Below are 26381 nucleotides of genomic sequence, written 5' to 3' on the forward strand. Positions count from 1 at the left end.
TAAGAAAAAGTTAAGACAAGTGAATGACAGATACCAGTACTTTATTCAAGTGAACTTTTACCCTTAAAATCTTGCCCTTAAAAAATTGTTTGATCCATAAATACAGCAAGACAATCTAATATTTTAAATAAACTATTGCATAGGATGCTCTACAGAACTGACTAATTTATAAGATTCTTGGTTTGGGGTAAACAGACATTAGAGTTTCTGTATAATTTTTCCACCTGATACAGTTGAGTCTATTTTGGCTCATTTTGGTCTGTCCATGGATCAGGTGGATTTTGGTCACGTGCATCTCACAAGGTACCTCGATGGTGATGGAAGAGAAACAACAGTGTGTAGCCAGCTATTGTTACCTATCCCCAAGGGGAAAAAAAAATCCCATGGGAGGGAATAAATCAGGCCTATGTCCTACTTAGGGTTATATTACTATTGCTATGATGAAACACCATGACCAAAAGCAAGTTGGAGAGTAAAGGTTTTATTTGGCTTACACTTAAATATCATTGTTCACCATCAAAATAAATCCAGGCAGGAACTCAGGCATGGCAAAAACCCTGAGGCAGCCGCTCTAGCTGTTGAAAGTAGGTGGACCTGAAAAAGAAAGATAAAGTAGTTTCTTTCTGGTTCATTTCCCAAATAAGTAAAGTGCAGTGTAGTTCGTCATTGGAGTTTAGTGAAATTCACCAACTTCCAGTTTACTGCAAATGCTACAAAATATCAAATGACAAATTGACTCATAGGAGCTCTTACAAGAGAGAACTGGGTGTCTTCCAGCGGGTTATATAAGACAATAGCATTTATAAAAATGAGCTTCTTTGGTAGTTTTCCTTGGTTCCCAAAGCTTTAGACATCCTTCTCACCTCTGGTAACTGTAAAGCTCACGCCAAGGCGTCACAAGCCCACCGCCTGCCCATTGAAGCAAAGGCTGGTTTCCTTACAGCCTCCATCCCACAAAGCCCTGCTCTTTCCAGGTGTCTTTAGAGAAAACAAAAGGCAAATTCTCCAAAGAATCACAAACAAAGAAACAAGTAAGGGATTTCCAGAAGTCCAGGGCTTTAGTGTTAGATCTGAGAAAACACGATTTCAGTTGCTTGATTTATGTCTGTCTGAGAACATAATCCGTGAAAACAGCAGGATCCAGGCAGCGCCTTGACAACGTTCTTACTCGGTGCTCAATAGCATCTTTGCTGCCTTCTGGGCATACAATGCTGTGAGACAGAATGAACACTCCATGCTTTATTACAGAAAATAGCTATAAACTCCTGTGAGCCTCTCTCTCCCATGCGATGTTAGCTGGAGTGGTTTTGACGGTGACTGTGATTGCATGGTTTTCCCCAGTACTTCTGGTGGTCTGTTGACGGGAGCCCAGTCGAGCTTCCGAAAGACACGGACAGAAGATTTACAAGGGCTATCAGAGAGTCAACCACAGGTAAGAGGGTGACAGTGAACTGACTACTGAGTTTGGAAAATGCGCCCCAAAGATACAACCCAGCACCTATTTTTTCCCCACCCTTAATGCTCCCCAGAATTCAAGGCTATTGGGAAAATAAAGAAAAGAAGATGGGAACGTTTATATGCGATTGCCATGACTTTTACATATGTAGGTTAGGATTAGCTTTATACATCTAGGAAGCAAGACAGAAGGTAATAGCTAGGTTACTGTCTGTTCAGCCAGCACTGCCTAGCTTTGTGAGCAAGTAAGGACCAGGTACATCTGACCCTTTTCATCCGGCTCTGGGAAGGGCTATATTTAGTGTGGGTTCCCATAGAACCATCCTTTCTTCTTGGACACCAGGGGCCTCACCATCTTTAAGGTCTGAAATGAGTCTTTTCTTGTCCATCTGGTTCCTCAGCCATTTCACCCGATTCTTCATTGTCCCCGATTGGAAGGGAACAGTGCGCTTACTCAGCAATGACTCAGTCTTGCCCGTAGCTCACTCAGAGCTGTGTGTTCAGGCCCATAATTGGCTTTCTTTTCTTTGGCCCTCCAGCTTCCATGACTAGGTTCTCAGGCTGTCCTCTGAGAGATGATTTTTTTCTTCTTCCTCCCCTGATTGTATTTTTCTGTTATTGACTTAATTTATTTTTCCCTTCCCTTGCATGCGTGTGTCCTCTATATTGTGTGTGCCAATCGCCCACCCACTCCAAACTTCCTATGTAGCTGAGGGTGGCTATGAACTCACGATCGTTCTATTTCTGCCTCCCAAGTTCTGGGGTTACAGGTGTGCATCATCTTGCCCAACTGTTGGATTTTATGTTTTTCTTTTTCTTTTTTAGAATGTGAGTGTGTGTGTCTCTGTGTATGTATGTGTATACACACATATGTCTCTGTGTGTCTGTATGTTTGTGCAGATGTACTTAAATGCACATGCGGGTACAGCTGCAAAATGTGTGTAGAGGCCAGAGGACAGCCTCAGGTGTCATTCTCAGGAACAACATCTCGTTCCTTTGAGACACCGTCTCTTCTTAGTTCATAGCGCAACAATTGGGCTACAGTGCATACCACACCATGTCCGGCAGTTTTTACGTGGATTTGGGGCTACTCATGTTTGGCAAGCCTTTATCAGCTGAGGCTTCCCTCACCACAACTCTACTGTCCCCAAAGCCAGGGTGCCAGGGACTTTCTGCTTTGTATATTGTCCTGTCTTCATTTGAGCTTGTATATCTGTGTATCATTGATTTCTGGAAAAGCTGATCCTTAGCCTGACTTGCATATTCTGAGACCTGGCTGGCCTCAACCTGACACTGTGGGTCGAATTGAATATTCCATGCTTCTCTTCCCACTCCAGTTCATTTTAATGCTATGGAAACTCTGGTTCCAGAAAAACTGAGGCTGACAATTGGAAAGATTGCTTGAAAATCCATCAGTTGGCGATCTTTTTACAGACATGCAGCAAATGCATGTCTACTTCCTCAGAAATGAATAATGCTTCTCATGAGTTTATTAGACTATGTGAGCATTTGCTTGATGTTCATAAATCTTATGTTGTCCTCTTTTGCATAATGACACTGGTAGATAAATCCTGAGACCTCTCATGAACTAAGACATCCCTGGTTTACTGTGTGTATTTCTGGTTCTCTAATTTTCTAATAGCCTATGCTAAGAACATGGGATTTTAATTCAGTCATAACAGGATTAATCCATCTTAGTGCTTAGCTATGAATAGTTACCTCTAACAGCGTGTAGTGAGAACAAGCAACTGTCTCTAGCAAGCTATAAAAATAACTATATCCCAGAGCACTAGTGGCAATTTATGTCCCCATTAGTTACAAATCTGTCCGTGTCTTTTATGAGTCCGTTTGTGTTTCCCAAGAGAACTTTGCTGCTATACGTGACAGTCACTCTCTGTGCACCAAAATGGCAGAGGAAGACAGTTACAGAGAATGAAGTTATATTCCTTATGTCAATAAAATATGACAAAGGTGTACTTTGGACTACAAAATCAGACATAGATAAAGTTTGAAAACATAGTTATATGTTATAGATGTGGTGGGAGGCATATGTAAATTCCAAAGAGGACAGATCTAGGTTTAAATTGCAGCAGCTCTGCACTTCTGTCTTAAGGATTCACTTCACCTCAAAACAATTCAGCCTTTTCATTGATGAAAAAAATGATAATATTTGCCCTTAATATCAGAATTAAAAGTAATATTAAAAAGCTTTTGGTACTTAACACATACTCAGTATACAGAAGAAGGGATAGTGATGATGTTCATTTGGTGTTTCTCATTTCAATTAGGATGACCTGGCCCCGCCTTGACATAAGGAGAGGAACTCAGTCCTGCCTCAACTTGATGTGTTAAGCTTGGTGTAAGCCCATGGGAGACCTGAATGGAGATAAAGGAGGAGTGGATGGGATGGGGAGGTGTGGGCTTGATGGGATGAGAGGAAGGAGGGAAAGTGGTTGGTATGTAAAATAAATGAAAAAATGTTATTTAAGCTTTTTTAAAAAGAAAGTAAAACCTTAAAAGAAGGAACTAATGAATCTTGAGTTTTGTTTGTCTCGGTGATCTGTAGCATATCTCTCATAGGGGACATGGTCTCAACCTCTGGTGTCTAATTCAGTAACCACTAGCCACATAAGGCTATTTATAATTAAAACTTTAAATTAAAAAAAAAAACCTGTTACTCTCTTGTACTATCCACAGTTTGAATGCCACTAGGTACACTGGATAAAACAGATGTTCCACAATTACAGAAACTTCTGCTGGACTTTATAGACTTGCCCCGGACACTGTCCTCCAGCATTGTTACTACGTCATAAAGCGCTGGTCAGGGATCTGGCAGCCATCTATAGGACTGGGGATCAAAGTGTTCCTGCGACCCTTCTACACCAGTCCCCGGACCCTGATTCTAATCTCAAAGCACCAAGGCACATTTTCATTCTTGTGCTCTCCCCCAGATGCCTACCTTAGTTCCAGATAGCTGATAACGAACTTGAGTGTGGAGTCCAACCTTTGAAGGTATTATATAAACCTGTTCTGGGGAGAATTGAGTTTTTATTTCAAAGTAATGTCCCAAAGCCTTCGCATGTAGAATTCCAGGAGGAAAGCCTGGGGTAGAAGATTGATAAGACATGATAAACACCTGGGTGCTTTCAGGATTCAGATGGCGCTGAAACTGAGAGCGGGAACCTTTGGAGGGCAACAAGCCATGGGTTCTCCACCCTTGTGAATTAGTTTAGTGCCCTGTGAAGGTTAGGGGAACTTCAAAAGAAAAAAAAAAAAACCCTTCTACCATGGGAGGACAATAGAAGATACCATCTTTCAAGGCTGTCCTCACCAAACACAAAATCTGCAGGTGCCATGATCTTGGAGTTCCCAGCCTCCAGAAGTGACATATAATGGTGTCTAGTTCTCAGAAATTTCTCTGTCCCAGATAATTTTTTTCCCGTAGCATCCTGGATTAAGAGAGGGATCTATTTGATATGTGGGTGGCCACCTGGCCTCTTCTGTCCATAGCTAATTCTGTTCTCTCTGCACTAATTGAGTAAATTAAAATATGAAACATCACTCAGGAGGGTCATATTTGGGGGAGATGGACAAGTGCGGCAGGCACGCAGAAGACTGTTGAAGAAATCTTTTATTTATCCAGCACACCATGTGCAGCACACAGTGCTAGTGCGGGTTATACAATAGGAGTATGGAATATGGTGGAACAATGTAACTCTGAGGCTTTCCTGATAAGCACACCACTAAGTAACATTTGACTTAGAGTATCCTGGTGTTGATTGACGTAAAACAATAGAAGGGACAGAGATGTGCCAAGTCCAATCAGGAAATTACTTTCCTGGCTGAAGTTGCCAAGCTCCCAATGTTTTTATTGCTGAGAGAAAGCAGATTGCGGGCTTTGAAGCCAGATAAACACTAGGTCATATAATAAGGTGAGGAGAGACTGCCACCATGGTGCACCTATTTAGCAGGGATCTACAGGGAAAGCAGCCTCTATGAATGCAGCCGATGAAGACTGTATCAAAACACACACTATAAAAAAGACCACATTGCTCTTCATTTAATACATGAGAGTGGCATCCTTATATAAAACAAGGGACTATAACCACACAGAAGATACATAAAAAGATCAACAGCGCCTGACGACTCGAGCCAAGAGGAAAATTCTGACCTGAGTGATTTAGAACAGAGAGAGTTCTAAGTCACACCAAAGAAAGCCAGCTGGCAAGGCAACACTCACCAAGACAGAAAGGTGATAAACTGGTACCAGAATTCTCTCTGTGTGTAAAAGATTAGTTCATTAAATTATTAATTGAACCCAAGGACTAAATGTATTTCATTCATTATTTGTGTTGTGAATTCGTACTTTTGAAGTGTTTAATATTTTTTAAATCCTGATTAAAATTCATTTCCCACAGATAGATGAATTAATCTTGTTTGTATCAGTCTTAACCATAGGTATTTGAGTTGGCTGGACTTGGGTTTGTGTGCCCTAACATATAACAGGAGAAGGACACCATCCCAAACACCTCTAAGATGGGCCTGCAGGCAGTTGAAGGATGCAGAGTTGCAAGACAACACCAACTGCCATGAAGGATGGAGACACAGGAAGTCTCACCCATGCATGTGCCCTCCTCTTTCCCACGAGGAAGGTTGCTACAATTCTGAAGTAAGCCCCCTAGGTGAGAAGTCACTGTAACCAAGCCACAGACTCAGAAAAGGCCACCCCAGCAAAAACCAATTCACTGTGATCCAGTGTTCTGCTGCTAAAGTCTTTTATTTTTTAATTTCAGTTTCTCCACCGAATCACAGCAGGCATCTCCCCAGGAACCTCGAGACACTTAAGTACATTGCGCATTTCAGATGCAACGTCTTGGGGAAGGGAGGGGCTTTGCCCAGTGCATCCTGCCATCTCTCCTCTGCCAGAATGTTCCTACTTCTCTGCTCATGTCTGTGCGCTACATCTGTCTCTCACACCAAACACAAGCTGTTGGTCTCCCAATATTATTCTAAGAGTTGCTTTTAGCAAACAGGTCATCCATTGAAGTGGTTGCAAGTTAAACTGGTCACTTGAGGGACCGAATTAATGGGGTCACTTGACCTAAAACTGATAGCTTCTTGAGAACCACCACCAAGAATCCCGGAGACAGCCCAAGCCCTACTTGCACCTGCATTTTGTCTTATTCCATACTTTAAAAGTGACATTTGCGGTCATTCTTCATGTAGCCTGATTTCTGCTATATTCTTGTGGAGCTAGTATTATTGTTTATTTAATATTTGGAATGAACCTGACTCATGGTTCTATTTTTAATTCCTGCCATCAAAGGTAACTTTTTCAGAGTGGGAGAATATGCCATCCTAAAATATATCACCATGGCGTACGGATTAATTTCAGTTCCAGGCACTTCAACAAGCAGGCAAAAGGGCAAAGGCATTGGCACCTTTTCTTCCTGAAAGTAGAAAGGAACCCCTCCCTTGCCCCACTCCGTGGAAGGAATCCTCTCTATGCTATAAAGGATTCTTCCCACCGAAGAGGAGAGCCCAGGCTGAGAAAAACCATCTGAAGAAGCCTGGATAAGCACTCTGCTCCCTGGTTGCCTCTCTTCCTTGAACTGCCTGTCCCTTTGTCTGGTCATAGCCTCATAATTCCCTGCTCTTTGCCCAGTCCGGAGAATGAATGTTCAACTCTCGGGCCCTGGGGAAGGGGCATCTTTTTTTTCTTTCTTGATTTTCTCAGGTTGTGGAATTTTAAAATAAATAAATGTATGCATTTTGCTCTTTTTGTTGGTTTAACTCATAGGTCCTATCAAACACAATAAAGGCAGAAACAAAATGTTGCCTCCCAAGGAGTACTGAGCAAGAAAGTGCCTATGGGTTTGTAAGTTGACCCTGGCAGGTTTTTTTTAAGATTTATTTATTTATTTATTATGTATACAACATTCTGCCTCCATGTATGCCCACACGCCAGAGGAGGGCGCCAAACCTCATTACAGATGGTTGTGAGCCACCATGTGGTTGCTGGGAATTGAACTCAGGACCTCTGGAAGAGCAACCAGTGCTCTTAAGCACCGAGCCATCTCTCCAGCCCGACCCTGGCAGTTTTTTGCGTGCATACAGAAATACATCAAAATTTGAATATAAATAAGTGGGTTCATCGCTGGATTGCTTAATTTCATGTCACACATGAAACAATTAAATTATTTAATTTTTTAAATTTAATTAATTAAATAATTAATGGGAGAACAATTAAAATCAAGGAAATCATGGCTACCTGCCCAGCGAACTACCACTTGACTAGGACTTCTATAACGGGCAGCACCCTGGCTTCATCCTAAGTGTCTCTGGGGCAGTGGGCCATAGGCATAACAGTTTATAGCACCTTTCCGGTGGTTCTGATTACATCCAGCGTGGAGAAGGACAGCGCTAAGCCATGCTATCCCAGTGACTCAGGAAGGCAGAAGCCAAGCCAAAGTTGCTGCTCACTGCTTTGTCCCTTTCTTTAGAACAATGGCTGTCCTGAATCAATGTTGAGTCCTTCAGTATCCCAAGAGAAGTAGCTGAAAGGAGCTGGTAAGATTGGTTGATGCTGCATTTAGGATGGGTAATCCCAAAAGACAGAAGGTAGTTAGTGAATGAGTTGGCTCAAGCCTGGATACCTGAGTTCACTTGCCAGGACCCACGGTGGGAGGAGAGAAACGACTCCAGCAAGTGGTCCTTTGAAAAAGCCTACACGACAACCCATGTGAACATGTATGTACACACACACACACACACACACATGCACAGAGAGAGAGAGAGAGGGAGGGAGACAGAGAAAGGAATCTAGGCAGGTGATTCCAGAGAGGGGCCTGGAATGAAGGCTTAGAAATTTTCTGGAATTATATCTTTAGAGTTTTTCATTGTCACTCTTAGGGGCCAAAGGAGTTCAAGTTCCCTGGTCCCTCATCCGTCTACTGGCACACTTCCTCTTTGTTCTTGTAACCTCTCAGCTACCTTGTTCTCTTTGCTTCAGATGAGAAAAATCAAGTTCCACCACTGGTGAATAAGGCTGATGAACAGCTCTCTGCAGCAGCGCGATGTCCTTCCTGCAAAAGGCCCGGGGGAGAACAGCTTGTCTTCAGACTGTATCCAGCGAATATGTGTTTCTAGGAAGGATTAAAGTGGTATTATCAATTATGCCAAACCTTTCTCCGCTCTGGCCTTCGCGTGCCTTGGCTAAGCACCCTTGAACACCCACAATGTGATCTTTCATTGTGTTGGCCAGGGAGCTTATAAATGTGAGTATGTGTGTTCATCCAAGTAATTTAAAAATAACCTAAGTGAACTGAGTAAATGAGTCTGCGTCACATTTACCAGGAATATTAGGAAGCAAAGGCCTTTAGATGTCTGACTTAGCTCTGGCATTGTGTCAGAAAAGAACTGGCTCACGTCGCTTGCATAACTCTTATGTAAGAGATTAGATATGGGGCCCGAGCTGTCCTAGTTATTAAGCACCAGGAAAGCAAAGCTTGCTATGTTGTTGACACTTGCTTGGCCCCCTCCATGCAAGTGTCTTTATTTCTAGACCTAAGCACTTCCTGTCGCAAAAGTTATTCTAAAAAAGAAAAACAGCCTTGCTTTTCTAGGGCTTTCCGTAAGAATATATCTGGAAGGGAAGAAGCCTACAGACTGGGCAGGTATTTACGTTTGTTCCCATGGGCAGTACTTGAGAGATGTAGAAAACAACTTGATGCTGCAGACTCTACACATGGATAGTGTAGATTTCCGTGCATCTCATAAACTGGCTCTTCAAAACTTAAAGCACAACCCATTACCCTGTTCGCTTTGCTTTCTAAAAGGGATCTTCAAATCTTATTTTCAGAAAATTGAAGCAAAGACCACATATGACTCAGTCTTGCCTCTTCTATAAGGTCATGCTTGACTCTTCCGAGATGTAAATATGCGTGTATGTGTGTGTGTGTGTGTGTGTGTGTGTATCCAAGCTTGAACAGAGGAAATACCCTGAATTTTACAGTAGTCATTTTAACCACCAGCACCATAAGTTAGTTGACGTAGGAACTGAGAAAATCTTTTAATTTCTCTGAGGTTGTGTTTTAGGGGTATAATAACAACTTAGGTTAGATCTATGACTTTTTTTTTTTATTATGTTTTGACGCAGGACCAGCTTTCAATAACACTTCATGTTTCAAGTTCTTAAGTGTAGTTGGCATTACCCCAGTCCTTTATTTAGAAAATTAAATTCATTTAATCTTTATGGTAACTTCTATGCTGCTATGGCTACTATCTGTCCTTTCTAGGTGACACTCAGACCCAAGTCACCAAAGCTGTAAGTTAGGCAAGAAGACATGAGCTGAGATTGTGCATGGTAAGCTTCCAAAGCCTGTAAATGCATGCAGCGTCAAGCATGTATCATTCACAAAACCTTAGGGCCTGTATCGTGTTCTACCAAATGTCACCGCATGAACCTCTGCTCTCTCCGGAAAGGAAATCATGTCCTGAAACCATGAATTCTGACCTCTGCCAATGACAGTGTCACCATTGATATCATTTACCACTTGATTTGCAATTGTTAGCAACTTGAGGTAGACAGGAATCAGGAACAGATTTAGTGAGCTATTAAAAGCTGGAATAATTAAAACCAGCCTGAAATATCTGCATAGAGAAAAACCATGTTCTAGTATAGCTATCCGTGGAAAGAAACTCTGCAAATGGAATTGGCTTGTGTGAATTAAGGCATTGAGTTTTCGTGGTTTTCTGGTGAGACTTGGCTAGAGCCATGAAGCTAGTCTAGAAGTATGGTGTGCATAGAACACACCTGGAATCCCAGCACTCAGCAACCTGAGCCAAGAGGATTGTGGGGTCAAGGATGGCCTGCTCTCCACAAAGAAATTCTGTCTCAACAGATACTTTTTAAAGGCATTTTTTAGTGACATCAGTGATGCATGAGGACTTTCAGACACAGAGAAATAGCAAGTGACATGTAAAGATTTTAGTATAGTACTCCAACTTATACATTAACTTTCAAAAGTCTGTGGTTAGAATGTGAAATTCCCCAGAAATACCAGGAGAAGAGGGAAGTTTAAGGTAAGCTGCCCTGTGGTGTTTTATGTAAAGTCAAAAGGCTGAGCTGGTGTCTGTAGTGATGGTTCAATAGTTGAAGCACTTGCTGCTCCAGGACTTTGTCCCCAGAACCCAAGTGGCTATTTCTAAGCCTCTATAACTCCAGTTACAGAGATGCAGCCTTCTCCTCTAGCACCATTTGCACCAGACATGCACATGGGGCACCTACATAAATATACAGCACTCATATGCATAAAATAAACCTGATTGAAGGTTAGTTACAAAGGTTGCTGACCCAGCCCCATGCTGTTCCCATGGTGATAGGATTTCCCTGCACCTTTTACAACGAGAACCAGGATTTCCTGAATCTGCTGTTTTATGGACAGTTTATTAGGAAGAACTAACTCACTTGGTCCTTGTGATTAGTCGTCGTGGCTGGGTACCTCCAACATAGACATAAACCTAAATATAACAAGCCATGTATAATTCAGCACTGTTGTTATTCTGAATGTAGATTAGGAACATAAATATTACAAAGAAGTCCCCATAAAAAGTAAGTCAGCCAACTTTAGTGTCTGGATATCTAAATACCTTGAAAGAAGTATCTTCAGAAGGAGTTGTGGCTTAGGGTGGAGAAACATTTTTGCAACTATTTGAGAATGCTAAAGCACACCCATTAGGGTGTCAAGATGATTAGGACAGGGTGCCCAGAACTTTAGGATGAAACACAGCTATAGTATTTTACCAAGAGACACATCCTTGGGAGAAAAAGCAGCATTTTATTTGTACATCATTTACGTTTACCCCAAGTTTCCAAGCTGGCTCTCATCAAGCATCTTTGATAAGTACATCAGTAAGGAAACTCTATTCTGAGACCACTAAGGTGGGAATGCTGTTTAGATGTGCTACTCGACTCATTTGTCCAGAAGTTCCTTAACTCTTCCGGAAGGTTTTAAAGGACCAGATTAAATGTTGTATAATAAGCTTTCCTGAAATAAATTACAAAACACATCTTTATGCTTCTGGCGGTGACTTTTTACATTTTTCTGACCATAAATGTGTCATCTTATCAAGCAATTTTTCAAGACAAAATGTGCTCAGGGGAGGTTTATTGTTTCTGAAATTGTACCTACGTCCTTATTTCAGAAGTCTGGCAATCTTTACTGTTCAGCATTCTTATAATTTCTCAGAGTTTGAGATCATTATTGGTTTAATTGCACAATATGGTCTTAGAAGATCTATTTGGGACAGAAATGTTCAATTTGACTTTGCCCTCTTTCTTTCCTAGGCTCACGTGGTTTTGTCATTAAACAGGTGTCTGTTTAGGTTTTGAGTCAAGCCTGATTATTTTTGTTTTATAAAAGTCTAGTACATTTGCTTAGGGCTAGAATATGTACTTCACAAGCTAACTTAACTGGGTTGCATAAGATTATAACCAAATCGCCTGAAAGAGCAAGAGGGCAGGCATGCATGTGGTAGAGCCCACATGCTCCCCTGAGTTCTTTAAGTCTAGCAGGCCACGTGTGCCTGGACACAGCTTAAGGGAAGGTGTGACACTTAGTATTTTATTGTCACTTCCACTGGGTTAGGAAATACCAAGGTAGCTCATGAAATATTAATTGTGTAAAGCCAGATATGGTGCCCAGAGTTCAAGGCCAACCTGGGATACAGCGAGACCTCATCTTAAATAAAATAATTCAAATAAAAAAACTGAAGTGTCTCTGGATTGGTATTGCTGAGAAAGATTAGCATTTCACTCCGCAAACTGAGTAGGGAAGATTTATTTTCACCAGTGGGCATCCCCCAGTAGGATCCCAACAGAACAAATAGGAGGATGAAAGAGATTTCTTTTCCCTGCAGCTGAGGCAGCATCTTCTCCTGCCCTTCAACATCAGATCTTTCCAGCCCATCCCTTGAAGTTTTTGGTCTTAGACTGTGCTCACATCCATCATCACTCCCGTCCCCCCCAAATCCCAGGCCATCAGACTTGGACGAAAGCTCAGCTGCTGCTCCAGTTTTCCTGATTCTCAGTTTGCACGTGGCAGACCAAGGGATTCTTCTTTTTTTTTTTAATTTTATGTATATATTAATGCTCTGTCAGCATGGACACCTTGCTGATCCCTCTACAGATGGTTGTGAGCCACCATGTGGTTGCCAGGAATTGAACTCAGACCTCTGGAAGAACAGCCAGTGAGTGTTTTTAACCACTTAGCCATCCTTCCAGCCTGATTATGGGACTCTTTAGCCTACAAAATGCTGAAGCCAATTCCCATAATACATTTCCTTAGATGTCTCTGCATGTCCCATTGGGTCTGTTTCTTCAGAGTATCCTCACGTGTGGAGGGCACCATTGTCAACCTGTATTTAAATATTTATAATGCTCATGGAAATTCTCCAGGGGATCCTCTCATGCACACTCAGAGGTCTGTGCATCTTATTTTCAGGCATAGTTAACCTTAGAGAATCCTAAAACTAAGGTTCTTCCCAGCCCAATGCTATGGTAATTGTCGGTGCATATAATTTACAATTCCCTTTGACTTTTTTCACTGCATTTCCCCCTGCCTCCTCAACATACTCTCCCTGGAAGTCTAAATTTGATGCAACATTGGTTTTCAGCGACTTCTCTTCTATACCACTGCATTGATTCACTGTGCAAGATTGCAGAGCTGGCTTATTCCATCTGAAGTTTCTGGCATGTCCGTGACAGATGGACCTATTCTAGCATACGCTAGTAATGCATCTCAGTTTGGTGAGTGCCATCACTGAAGTAGACACTAGATCCCCAGAGAGGATGTGCAGCCATAAAAATAAGTGCAATTTTAGGTCATACGTAGACTATGCTTTATTTTTCTTTGATACTAAGGATTGACCCTATAGCTTCATTCCTGCTAGGCAAATGCTATATCTTAGCATTTGTATCCTGTATCTTAGCCACTTTTTACTTTGTGTGTGTGTGTGTGTGTGTGTTTGTGTGTTCATATATATGGACTGGTTTGTGTGCATGCTGAGGTCAGAGATGGATGCATGGTGAGTTTCTCAATTGTTCATCGCTTCACTTTTTGAGAAAGAATCTTCCATTAATTCTGGAGTTCATCTACTCAGCTAAGACTAGCTGGCCAGTAGGATACCTGCCTCCACCTCTCTGGCGTGTCCTGCTGTACCAAGATTTTTATGTAGGGTGCTAGGGATACAAACTTAGGATCTCATGCTATAAGGCATGAGCTATTTCCCAGTCCCAATCTTTTATTTTGAGACAATATCTCATTAAGTTACCTGGGGAGGCCTTGAATTTAAACCCCTGTTTCAAGGTCCTGATAAACTAGGATTATAAGCCCACTCCACCAGGCCCAGACAAACCTGAGTTTATATAACAAAAGTAGTTAGCTCATATCGTCTTTGGGGATGGTATAATCTAGATATTTGTTGATTACAATAATTTTGAAGGTATTTAACAATGAACAAAGAATTAAAAAAAGATTTTGTAGGAGGATAGAAAAAAATCTATCCTCCTACACTAATAAATACTAAGTAAATATTAAAAACTTAAGATTGCCCACAAAACTTTTGACAAAGATAATTTGATTAATCGTAAGAGGCCGTTGTTGTATAATTGCTTGAGATATTTATATTTCTTTGAAAATGAAGTACGATAAGGTTTTTTGATTTGAGAACTGTGCTTAGTTTCTCTTAAAATCAATGAGCCTTCCCTTTGGCCCTGAATGCAACGGACATGTGGCTCGCGGTTGAAAGGGCTCGCGGTTGAAAGTGTGACTGTTGGTGAAGACGACACAATCTCCTGCAGACTGTGTCCTCGGGTTTATCTTGAGCTCAGTGTTTTAAATACAGTAAAGGGGAGCGCAGCAGCCCTTTAGTAAGACCAGACAATGGTCTCCTAAGTCACAAGTGCAGCTGGTGTCAGAGTATCAGTCAACCTGCTTCTTCGCTTTGTGGGAAGCAGTTCCGATGTCCGAGGACTGGAGGGCAGAGCTATTGGCTCTGTTTCTCTTATCTCAGGAGCCTCTCTCTTCACAGCAAACCGTATCATTTCCCTTAGGAAGAAGGAACACAGTCCCATCCTCAGTGTATATATTTGTGGTTGAAGAAACTGTAAAACCACAAACACGCCTAAGGTTGTTGAACAAATGATGTGATGGCTTATCTCCTCACTGAGACGGACTCACTTTCCAACTCGAGCACCTGTCTAGAACGGGCCCACTGTCTGAGTTCGCTTTGGCTAACTCTAACTGAGAAAGATCCTTTAGGAAAATTAGCCCTGAATCCAGTTCATTATTTTGAATTTCCTCTCCCAATATGCATTTCTTTTCCATATAAGGATGCAAAGAACCACAGAGCATTAAAGAGATTTCCTTACTCCCTAAAATTATAAAAGAAGATGACTGAGCATATACAGGACCCTGGTGACTTCCAAATTGCTTTGCCTGTACTTGTTCATCTTGTGGCTGCTGTAAGAGGGCTCCAGGCCCGGGTCGTGGGGAGCACAGCTGCCTCCACACAACGCTATAAGCTGTAGTATTCAAACTTTTCAGACAAACCTGTAGGTCTCACGGTCCCACAGAAACACGGCTTGCTTCCCCCTTTTCTTAAATGGAAGGGTTGTTTTGTTTCTATTGTTGTTTGCACATGCTATTTATTTCGAGTATAAGGCTTTTAAACCTTATGTTTTTGGAAATAGTTTTCTGTTTGCTTGCTTGTTTTTGCAGTACTGGGGGTCAAACACAGGGCCTTGCACTCACTAGGAAATTGCCCTTGTAGTGAGCTCCATCCCTGGCTCTTTTGAAGCACACAGCCTTAAGTACCTGTGGTTTAATGACTTTCTAGCGTACACCTGTGACAGTGTTAAGTATTTGACTAATGGGCATAGTTAGAATATATAGGCAACATCATAGTGATTATTTTCAGATTAAAATCTTCACTACTGGATAAAATAGCTGTGTTCCACGGATTCCAGAACTACCCCACGTAAAACATTTTGGGAATTATGTAGTGTGTGGGACAGAGCCACAGGCCACACTAGTTGCGGCTGAAAGAAGTTTTGCCTCCTGTTTTTATTTGTCATGAGTACCAGACTATCTTTTTAAACTATCTTTTTCTGTGTATCTCTCTTTCCTTTCTGTCCTCCTCCCACACATCCCAAACACAAAGAAATCCACCTCAGTCCTCATCAGTCAGGAGGAAACCGGTGTGTTGGCAGCCCTCATTGGCAGCCCTCCTTGGCCGCAGGTGTCCTGGCAAGTTTAGCTTTCCATGAATAATGAAGACCCAAAACCTCCAGTCCCCTTCACTCCAGAGAGGGCTGAGAGAGAGGAGGTACTCTTGGATGGTTTGATAGCTGTGCTATACTTAACGTGTTGCCCTGAGCTTTCTCCCTTGGGCCCATCAATCATTCTGTACTTCAAGATGTTTCCTCGGTCTCAAACCAGCACTCAGCTTTTCCTGGACACACACACACACATGGAAGGCAAACCAATTATTCTTAATGTATACTTTATTGTTTGCATTTGTCTTTGAGACAGGGTTTCTTTGTGTAGCCTTGGCTGTCCCAGAACCAGCTCTGGTCTACTCAGAGAGATCTGCCTGCCCCTGCTTCCCATGTGCTGGGATTAGAGGTGTGTGCTACCACCACCTGGCTCTTCATTTATACTTTTAATACGTCATTTAAGCATACAAAATGTAGCCAGCAGTGCAGAGTGCAAACATTTCCTCAACATATGTGTCCATACACTAACTCAACAATCTAATTTATTCCAACTCCAAATGGGAGGAAACCAGTTGAGGACTGTGTGCAAAAACCCTAGTTCATTTTACTTCCCCGGTGAGTCTTACTAACTGGAGTAGATGTGGAGACCCTTTAAGAAAACATTCTATATCTATACTTAAATTATCTCAAGTTACAGCTTGCATCTTGAGATGCATATTTGTTTTGATAGTAACCTCATAGGATCACATGCTGTCTATGACCCTTTGGAGCCCCCAGAACAGGATGATATACACACAGCATGACTCAAACGTGGACACAAAGAAGAATCAGTCTGTCGCCCTCTGCACTCCTATGGCCTGGGCATGCTTTTCTGCACGTCCATCTTGCCTGTACTTCTGCACTTCCTGGATGAAGCAGTGATTGTTTGTACTTATTTGTAACAGTGTATCTCCAAAATGGACTTTAGGCAGCTTGCAAAATTGATTAATAGCCATTGGGAAAATAGAATCCAGAGCCAAAGTCAGGTTTTATCTGGAAGAAACCTTCACCGCAGAGAGCAAAACAGTTGATGGATGCCAGGAATCAACTAAAACTTGCCTGGGAGGACTTGTTAATGCTCAGTGTATGCTTTCTAAGCCTGCAAACACAAGGGGGCTTTAAAAGCTACATAACACAGCAGGTTACACCAACCTAGACCACTTGTGACCGTGAAACGCTGGCAGCTTCGAAGATAAAGGACATCCTTGTCTTAAAATGCACAAAGCTTCTCTCTGCATAGGAGTCCCTCCCTGCCCAAGTAACTCAGTACATCTACAAAGTTTTCCTATGGTGGAAAATGTGAGACCAGCTGATCGCTTCTTTCTGCCAGCCTAAAGCATGACCGTGCCAGATTTCTTTCTTTCTTTTTTTTTTTTTAATGAATAAACAAGCAAAGACGCCCTAGAATAAGACCATGTACTTTAAGAGAATTTTGTACATCTCAGCTTGGAAGCCTTTATTGTAGACCTTTATCATGGAAGGGTATCGAGTTCTTAAGGCAGTGTGCTTTAAGCTATATAAAGGATCTCTAAACTAAGAACGAGTCCATTTCCTAGTTGAACTATTGCAGTAGTCTTCTGGAGATCCCCTGTTCCATCCCGCAGCCGCTCTCCTGGCAGTGATGCCTCACTGTTGAATGAAGAGCCGCTTTCCTGTAATCTGAGAGTTGACATTTATTGACTGAAATTCCAATTCAGCGTGGCTACACTGGAAAGCTCACGTAGCTCTGTTTAGAAGTCGCCTCCGTGAGACTATCGTTTCCTTTCTCCTGGCATTTTCAAGAGTCCCTTTAGATGCTTCTCCTAAATGACCCGATGACGGTTTTGTATCTTAGCTATCCTTTCTGTTCCCTTAGGTTCTTCATGGAAGTCTGTGCTCTAAGTAAAAAACGGCAGCTGAGTCAGACAGTGGTAGCACACGCCTTTAATTTCAGTACTTGGGAAGCAGAGGCTAGTGGGTCTCTGTGAGTTCGAGGGCAGCCTGGTCTACAGAGGGTGTGCCAGGTTAGCCAGGGCCGTTACACAGAGAAACCCCAAACAAAACAAACAAATAACAACAACAAAAACCCAGCAGCTGTTCTCATCAATTTCATGAAGACCAACTTTTGCTTCCATCAGGAATTCCAGATTTACCTCTACACTGAGTACAACTTGGGAAACCAATGCGCTACTTAGTTCAGTTAATGGGGCATGGAAAGCTTTCCTACACATGGCAGAAAAAGCAAGGTTCTGGGTCAATTGAAAAAAAAAATCCCAGAGCCAATTGAGTAGCCACTAACTCTGCCACCTTCCTAGGCTGTCTCCCTTCTTTTGAAGTGACTGAGGTCCTGTCGCTTTGGCCTGACTCTATTTTGTGATTGCTTAGACCTTTCTTAGCCTACTACCCCACCCCCATGAAGTCACATCTGCCTTGGCAATGCCTTTGAGATTTCCACGACCCTGACAGTGGTCCAGATGTTTTAACCAAAATAATTAATGTTTACGCAACCTTAACCTACAATAACTGCAGACGGTAAGAGTCCCAATTAACTGTCATGCTGTATCTCAAACAACTGTGTTTGGCCCAAACTGACTCTGACCCAATTCTCTCATTGATGTAATTGTAGGTTTTGCTTTTGAAAATGCTGCTGTACCTCTGAGCTTTGGCACCAGGAGACTTTGGGTCATGAGCCCCTTCTTGGTGCCTGACCAGAATTAAAGAACTTTCATATTTTTAATTGGCTTAATAGGCATTGCCATTTGTATCTTTCTCATGTGGACTTAGTACACCGTGACATAGCTAGCAAAGGGGGAATTATGGACACATACAGGTCCTCAGGGTGCCTACTTCTGGCTTTCTGATTACTGTATTGACTAGATCACTTTTAATTATACGCCTTCCTTCTATACACTCAAGATAATACATAACATCCACGATTTATCATTTCTTCTGTCCAGGGAAGACCACAAGGAAGATTTTAAGAAAATCAAAATCAAATCATAAACCAACACAAAAAGAAATTACAAGGACTTCCAGCGTATTATAAATCAAGAATCAGCCCTTAGATCTAAGAGTCAATGATTTTCAAAGCATATTCTGAGGGACTCAGAGAGGTGCCCGAGGGGCTCCTAGGGGAAAAAAAAGCAGGGCAGGGCTTTGTGCCAAGGGGAGGCTGGCCAATAAGTTTTAAGTTTCCCCCACCATCGCTGTTTAACCTCAGCCAGAGTGCTTCACTTGTATGCGTTTGTTTTAGGTTTTCCATTTTGCATGTTGTGCTTAAAGTACACGTAATGATATAATTCATTCTGGGACAATCTTTTTGGTCGAATCTGAAGAGAATTCCTTACAAAGGTATAATTTTTAATATTAGCACAGTGAATATACAGCTACGCAATCAGATGATCTCAAATGTCAGAATCAACTACTGTTGTGACAATCCGAGCATCATCTCAGAGCTCCCAAGGGAATTCACTCCGAGTTCAGCAGACTCGCTTGGAATGTTTACTCAAGGAATTCTGATATGCACTTTGGGGTTGGGCTCCCTGTATTGGTTAGTAGGCTGGTACCCATATAACTAAAAGGGGTTTAAATCACTAAAAAGAAACCCAAAAGCCAGTTCAGAAGCACACAGAAAGGCCCTGTTTGATTAGTTCTATCCTTCCTGTTCAATTCCCTTCTCGCTACTAAAATTCAAATGCAAATGTCACATAGGCTCCCGTGACTGGAAACTTACTTTGAGTTTGTAGAATTGGGGGGTAATTCTTCATAAGAGTTAAGGGGTCATAAGGACCCAGGGGAGCCAAGAATGTTTTATTTCAGCCACTTCTCTGCAAAAACTTAAAAAGCAGCTCTTCAGCATTGTGCAAGGCAGGCCTCTCGCCCTTGTTTTTCAGGCTGCTTCCCTTTTCTTCATGCCACTGTTGGAAGTGTCCACTGAGTATTTCCACTCATCTGACTCTCCTTTTGTCTAAAGCATCAGCTCCAAGAAGGAAGAGATATGTTTGCTTGCTGCTCTATTTCCAAAGCACAGGACATTGCCTGGCATTTGGTGTGTGCTCTACAAATATTTGTTAGAACACATGATTGATGGTGTCATTTCTCTGCCTAGCTTGCCCTTTTTTTTATCAATTAGAAAACATTGCCTTTAAATAAATGACACTTAGCATGGGTTTTCTCAAACATAGAATTAGTTGTGTCAGACTTGATAAAATGCACAGCGAAGCATGTGGCTTAGTGAGCTGTCTTAAAGAAACGAATAGGCTCAGAGGTGGACAATAATAAAGGCTGTGATCATTTATTATCCCCTTGTAATTTCTTCCTGATTTCCAATGTGCTTTCTCTTCCCCTCTTTCTCCTCCCTCCCTTCTTTCCTCCATTTCTTCCCTTCCCTCATTCCTTCCCTCCTACTTTTGTGTTCTCTGTGTATGTTTTATTGTTGACGATGTTTGCTCCCTTTTTCGTTTTGGACAGGGTCTCACCATGTAGCTCTGACTGGCCCAGAACTCCATATGCTGACCAGCCTGGCCTTGAACTTACAGAGCTCTTCCTCCTTCCAATTATAAACACAGGTTCAGTCTATAATCCTATTATATAGAGCTAAATTTAGAAATATCTATAGTCATATAATCTGTGGGTACAGGTTGTACATGCACGTGCATACTTATTTCATGACATTTTTGCCAATACAATCCTAAAAATGCTTTTAAAAATCTTTTAGATTTATTTAGTGTGTGTGTGTGTGTGTGTGTGTTGTCTACATGTATATCTATGCATCACATGCATGGCTCATGCCCACAGAAGTCGGAACGTGCTATTCCATCCCCTGGAATTGGAGTTACAGATGGTTGTGAGTCACTGTGTGTAATGAGTAAATAAAACACAATTTTAATGGTGGGCTCAGTGTTAACACCAGAGTGAGAGGATGGTTATAGTTTGGAAAAAAAAACCCAGAAAATCAGCTGTTTCACCAGTCCCCAAATCAACATGATTAACACCCTAAAAAATCTTCTACAATGGGGCCTAAAAACTCTATCAGAGTAGAGTTGCTGCTAGGATGGCAATCAACGCTGTGTTTTAATGCAGGCAACGGGGGTAAAAGACCGACCAGGAAACCTATACAAGTGGTGCTAGGGATGATTTTGAAGGAGAGGTGCCAGTGGCTGTTGCCAGGGTCACTAACAGTGCCCAAAGAAAAGGGAAAGGGAAAGCTGCAAGAAGGGGCATGAGCTCTGACACTAGCACTAGTGTCCCAGTCCCCAGCCGCTCTTAAAAGATGTGACTGCCAGAACAGTCAAAAACTCCACACACAGAGGGAGCTGAGAGCCTCCAAGAACCGTCCTTCTGCAGACCAGAACCAACAAGACAAGACAGAGGATCCTCCAAGAAGATGAAAACCGCATTCAGGCCAGTGATCCATTTTCTTAGGTTTCCGCCTGGTGCTTCTTCACAGTACAGCTGTTCTTCATCAGCCTGTGATTCTGGTCTCCTATTCTATTCTATTCTATTCTATTCTATTCTATTCTATTCTATTCTATTCTATTCTATTCTATTCTCTATCCTATCCGTTGTCTCCACATCTACACCCAGATCTCCTCCTTTCTCTGCAGCTGCTTCTATATGCAAGTCATTGGAGCAAGTCAACACTGTCCCCTACTGTTACCCCCTTTACTTTGATGAGAGCACTCCTCTCTCTCTCTCTCTCTCTCTCTCTCTCTCTCTCTCTCTCTCTCTCTCTCTCTTTCTCTTCTCTCTCTCTCTGTCTCTCTCTCTCTCCTTCCTTTCCCCTTCTCTCTTCCAGTACCCATTCCTTTTACTGCTTCATCTCCTAAAGCCCAGAAGCTGACTTCAATTACAATATCTGGGTGTACGTCTTCTTCTTTTTAGTCCACTATTAACCCAAACCTACACATATCCACACTACTACTATATTATTTATATTTGCCTCAATTAGTATCTTTCCCATGTATGTCCTTCTCAGCAACTTCTCTACTAACAAACTCATACTTATCTCTAGATTCACCGTGACTCTTCATATTCACACATACATGTTAGTGTACACACATAGTACATAAGACAATTCATAGTTAACACATGTCTGTTTTGTATTCTCCTGTTTCTCTATTATCAAAATGGGTGAACCGTTAAAAGTGGCTGCTACTGAAGACAGTACTCAACCTATAGGGCAGAGTTTCTCAACCTGTGGGTCGAGACTCCTTTGAGGTTTGGCCTATCCTTTTACAGCGGTCACTTAAGACCACTGGAAAACGTAATTCATAACAGTAGCAACATTAGGGTTATGAAGTAACAGTGAAAATGTTTTAATGGTTGGGGGTCGCCACAACATGGGGACTGTATTAAATGGTCACAGCATTAGGAAAGATGATTATCACTGCTATAAGGGTCCAGAATACCAAACTTACCAAGAAAAACATCACTCCAACTCCAGAACAATGAAAATACAGCCACTGAAAGAAGAGTGGCAACCTGAACTAAAGAATAACAATAAAAATATTGACCAATGATCTAACCCCAGATGGCACATCTAAGTGCAGAAACACAAGTAACATGAAAAATTAAAACAATCTCTCACCTCCAAAAATTACTAACCCCACACTAATGATCCTCGACCAAACTGACTTATACAAAATTCCAGATGTAGATTTCAAAAGGATTAGTATACATGTGGTAAAAGAAAAAAAAGAACAACTCTAAATGACTCCAATATTTTCCGAGAGAACATGACAACTGAGTGAAGGGAAATAAAGAAGTCAATTCACAACAAGAAAATAGAAGTTAGTAAAGAGATAGAAATAATGGAGAAACTCCAAACTGAATGATGATGAAACACAATGGGTCAAACAAAAAGTACAGTGGAAAGCAACATCCATAGAATGGTTCGTGTGGAAGAAGAATATCAAGATATAAAGGCAAAATAGGAATCAAATCAAAATCAATGATAATTTTCTAACTGAATAAAATTAACATACAAGAACTTTGGAATTACCTGAAAAGGCAGATCCTATGAATTCTAGTCATAAAAGAAGAATTTTATGTAAAAGTCGCTGAAAATGTTTTTAATAAAATCATAGAGCAAATTTCCCAAATCTAGGGGAAGAGAAGCCTATCCAGATACAAGAGGCACACAGAAAACAGGACCAGAAAAGAAACTCCTGTACCATACCATACTTAAAACACTAAATGAAACAAAGGAAGTACATTGAAAGCTGAGAGGGAAATAAAAAGACCAAGAAACAAAGATAAGTCCCATAGAAACACTGCTGACTTTTTAACCTAAGCCTTGAAAGCAAGAAGGGCATATAGACTGATGTCTCTGAAACTCTGAAAGACCACAATTACAACCTACTGTAATATACCCTGCAAAACTATCCATCGTAGTTGGCAGTGTAAGAAAATGTTTCCATGATAAAAACAGATTAAAGGTATTTGTGAACACCAAGCCAGCTCTACAGAAGATACTGGAAAGAATACAGCCTGAAGAGAAAATTAAACATACGCATGAAACTAAGGGAGGGAAAAATAACACAATGACATTCATAAAAGAACAGAGGACTAAGAAGCCCCAAACACTGAGTGACAGTGAGCAACACATACCATTCAATAGTAACTTTGAGAAACAATGATCTTAATTCATACATCAAAAGACATAGATTAGTAGAAACAATTCTTTTTTTCTGCCTTCAAGAAACAAAGCTTACACTCAAAGATAAATACTGTCTTAGAGTGACAGGATAGAAAAAAAAAAAAAGCAAACGGAACCAGGAAACAAGTGGGCATTGTTATTCTATCACTGATAAAAAGAGGTCGAAGCAGATTTTATGAGAAGCAACGAAGAGGGTTGCTTCATACTGATCAAGGGATAATCCTCCAAGAAGAAAGTTCAATTCTAAATATGTACACACAGTAAATATAGATCCATCCAATTTTATAAAGCAAGTGCTACTAAATTTAAAGTCACAGATTTACTCCAACACTGTAATATTGGATAACTCAATACCCCACTCTCAACATTTGACAGATTGTACAAAAACAGTAAATAAACACTAGAATTACTACATAGATCAGATGGACCTATCGGAAATCTACAGAGCATTCTACCCACACACCAAAATTTGAACTGATCATAATGGGATCAATCTGAAATCAACAGCAAGAGAAGCTACAGAAAATACACAAATTCATGAAGATTAAACAGCATACTTTTGAATAATACTTGGCTCATTGAAGAAGTCAGGAAGGAGGGAATTTTAATTCATATAATTAAAAGAAAATGTAATCTTTAGATCTATGAGACGCAATGAAGGCAGTCCTAAGAGTGACAATTACAGCTCTAAGTACTCACATTAGAAAATCAGAGCAACCTCAAAGGAACAACCTAATAATGAACACGAAGGCACTGGAAAAACAAGAACAAACCAATCCCAAAGTGCTAGGCAGATAGAAATAGAGTTCAAGGCAGAAATTAATGAAATAGAATTGAAAAAATAATAATTAAAAGAATCCATGAAACAACAGTTGGTTATTGAAAAGATATACAGACTTGACAAACTCTTAGTCAAAGTAACCAAGAGGGAAATAAAAACTTAATTAATAAAATTAGAGAGGAAAAGGAAGACATTGTGATAAACATGGAGGAAATTCAAAAATTCATAAGAACATTCTTAAATTTTTATATTTCACTGAACTGGAAAGTCTAAAAGAAATGGGTGAATTGTTAGATGTATATGACTCACCAAAGTTAAACCTAGGGGAAGCAAATAATTTAAACAGACACATAACAACTAATGGGTTAGAAGCAGTAATTTAAAAACCTCTCAGATAAAGCAAAGCCCAAGGCTGGAGAGATTCCACACATACTTCTATTAGACCTTCAAAGAAGAAAGAACACCAATACTGGTTAAATTATCCCATAAAATAGAGAAGGAAGGAATAGTCCAAAGCTTTTTTATGAACCAGTATTACTCTGATACCAAACAAACAAAGACACAACAGCAAGAGAGAGGGACATGGGGGAAATTATTTACCTAATCTCTCTAATAAGCATAGACACAAAAATTTTCAACAAAATATTTGCAAACTGTATTCAAGAAGATACCAAAAAGATTATTCACACAACCAAGTGAGGCTCATTCCAAGGATGCAGGGTTGACTTAAAGTTTATAAAACAATAAAAGTAATTAAGGACAAAATGGGCTCAAGGATAAATCACACGAGCAGTTAAACAGATGTAGAAAAGACCTTTGGCAAAATGCATCCTGTTAGAACCCCTGAAGAAACTAGGATGGAGGGAATATCTCAGCATACTTATATGCTTGGCGAATAGAGGCACCGTCAGGTTAAGCTGGACGCATGCCCTCTAAGAGGAGGAAATGACGAGTGTGTCCACTTTTCCCACACTTATTTAAAACAGTGCTTGCAACTCAAGCTAGAACAACCAGACAAGAACAAGGAGTACAGGGGATACAATCAGGACAAGAATAAGTCAAAATATCTATTTGCAGATGACCTGGGTCTATAAATCAGAGACCCCAATGACACTACCTGGAAAATCTTAGAGTTGATAAACACTTTCAGTAACGTGGTAGGTTATAAAATTAGCGTGCCAAAATTAGTAGCCTTCCTGCATATCAACAATATATACTTGGGAAAAAATCAGGTAAAAGAAAAATTCCGAAATGACTAAGTGATCCTTAAGATTTTTTCTCCTTCCTGGTCTCTGAATCATATCAAAGGGCAGGGGATAGATCAAAGGGGAGAGACATAATTCTCCTGCACTCAGAGAAATCCTAAACCTTTAAGAAGTTTGGTTAGGGGCAGAGATTCTTGGCTTTGATAGGTGGAATTGGAATTTATTCATGATATTTTAATAGGGTTTTAAGTGCTAGTGTTAAAAGAAACAGGAGACTGGAGAGCATGGGTGTGGGCTTTCGTAAAGGCATGTCATCATTTATTAAAGGACATTTTAAATATAGATTTTTAAGTATGGAGATCGAAAGAAAGATACCAATAATAATAATAATAATAATAATAATATACGTTCAGGTGTGGAACTAAATGTCTCAAAACAAACCCATGCTTCATTGTCTTTGCATTATACAAAGAATTTTGCACTTGTGTGTTCAAGGGATTGATAAGGAATATATACAGTATCACAGAGCAGTTGGGAGGTGGGCTCCTACAGGAAGATAAAAGATCTTTACTGCAAACAAAGAATGGTCTTGTTTGAGATTTCCAGAGAATGTCTGGTGTAATGAGTGAGGCCTTTCCCATTGCCAAATACACTTAGATCTTAAGCCTGGCCCATTTCTACTTTAACATAAAGATCTGTCTAAAAAATGCCATTAGCATCTCTATGCCAACAACCTTCACGACAAATATTAATTATGCTGGGATTCTTGCTTCTCAGCTATCGAGAGGCTTTAATCAGACTCCAGGAGAAGGCCCTCCTTTCTCTTGTCCCCATAAATCTTCCTGCCTTTTTATCCTGCCTCTGTCAGACTATATGTCCTAGCTCCCCTATAGGTAGGGCTGTATTTAGAGGGATGTGTGTGTAGAGAGAGAGAAAGAGAGAGAGAGAGAGAGAGAGAGAGAGAGAGAGAGAGAGAGAGAGAGA

This window comes from Chionomys nivalis, chromosome 20 (genome assembly GCF_950005125.1).
Source record: "Chionomys nivalis chromosome 20, mChiNiv1.1, whole genome shotgun sequence".
In the NCBI taxonomy this organism is placed as follows: Eukaryota; Metazoa; Chordata; class Mammalia; order Rodentia; family Cricetidae; genus Chionomys; species Chionomys nivalis.